The 1351-nt window shown below is 42.8% G+C and overlaps 1 pseudogene; it reads right to left on the bottom strand.

Moving 5' to 3' along the window:
- Positions 1–968: 968 nt before the first annotated feature.
- Positions 969–1351, bottom strand: part of LOC108310046 — a 3006-nt pseudogene continuing 2623 nt past the window's right edge.

Genomic DNA, 1351 nt, shown 5'->3' with positions numbered 1-1351 from the left:
AAAAAAAAAAAAAAAAAAAAAATAGAACAGGAAAATCATTATTTCAGACCACTAACAGAAGAAAACCCCCAGCAAGAGAGGCATCTATCAGGCAATTTAACATTAGGGAAGCGTACTAGCTTTAGAATACATTAATACACCTCAATTACAGAAATATTTCATTTTTAAAACGAGAGTGTTTTAATTTAGTTATTTAGAGATGGAGTTTCACTCTTGTTGCCCAGGCTGGAGTACAATGGCGCAATCTCGGCTAACTGCAACTTCCGCCTTCCAGGTTCAAGTGATTCTCCTGCTTCAGCCTCACGAGTAGCTGGGATTACAGGTGTGCGGCACCACACCCGACTAATTTTGTATTCTTAGTTGTGATGGGGGCTTCTCCATGTTGGTTAGGCTGGTCTCGAACTCCTGACCTCAAGTGATCCTCCCACTTCAGCCTCCGAAAGTGCTGGGATTACAGACATGAGCCACTATGACTGGCCAAAACTAGAGTGTTTTAATGTCCTTTTAGTAGCCACCCAATCTAAGGAGCCTTGTGAAAAAGATGTATCCAGCAGGGCGTAGTGGCTCATGCCTGTACTCCCAACACTTTGGGAGGCTGAGTCAGGTGGATCACCTGAGGTCTGGAGTTCGAGACCAGCCTGACCAACATGGAGAAACCCTAGCTCTTAAAACAAAAACAAAAACAAAAGATGTATCCATAAAGATGCTGCATTTCCAGTGTAGGGGCAGATTAATACTTCTCTAAGAAGGAAGGAAGTGAATTACCTCAGCATCAATAAACAGGATTTTTCTTTTAAAAAATAACTCATAATCTGATGACTCACTTTGTTTTACTAGTTCAAATTGGGCAGGAGAAGAACTAAGCTAACTGGTCAGACCCAGAAACACAATGCTTTGGCAAGCCGCGGTCACTCAGCTCATGATGTGTGATAATCGGCAGAAAGGCTGCTCAACTCTTGTCCATTCCTTCACATCTGTAGAGGAATTCGATATAACCACTTCTCTTTATCAACTTTAAGCTGCATACAGGCAAGGAGGCCACAAACTGCAGGAACGCCCTAATGGTCTGCGGGGGAGTTATTTTCCTCCTGTAGACATGAATTAAGTAATACTTCCTAGGCCTTCTTTTGAAGCAGCCACTTGCGTTCTCCAGAGGATAACTGGAAGAGGTTGCCCATCTTTTTATTTATTTTTTTTTTTATTATTTTTATTTATTTATTTATTTTTTTTTTGAGACGGAGTCTCACTCTTGTTACCCAGGCTGGAGTGCAATGGCACGATCTCGGCTCACCACAACCTCCGCCTCCTGGGTTCAGGCAATTCTCCTGCCTCAGCCTCCTGAGTAGCTGGG

The sequence above is a fragment of the Cebus imitator genome, unplaced genomic scaffold (assembly GCF_001604975.1).
Source record: "Cebus imitator isolate Cc_AM_T3 unplaced genomic scaffold, Cebus_imitator-1.0 Scaffold101, whole genome shotgun sequence".
Taxonomy (NCBI): Eukaryota; Metazoa; Chordata; class Mammalia; order Primates; family Cebidae; genus Cebus; species Cebus imitator.
Note: the sequence above shows the minus strand (reverse complement) of the source record. Positions and strands in the feature narration are given on the sequence as shown.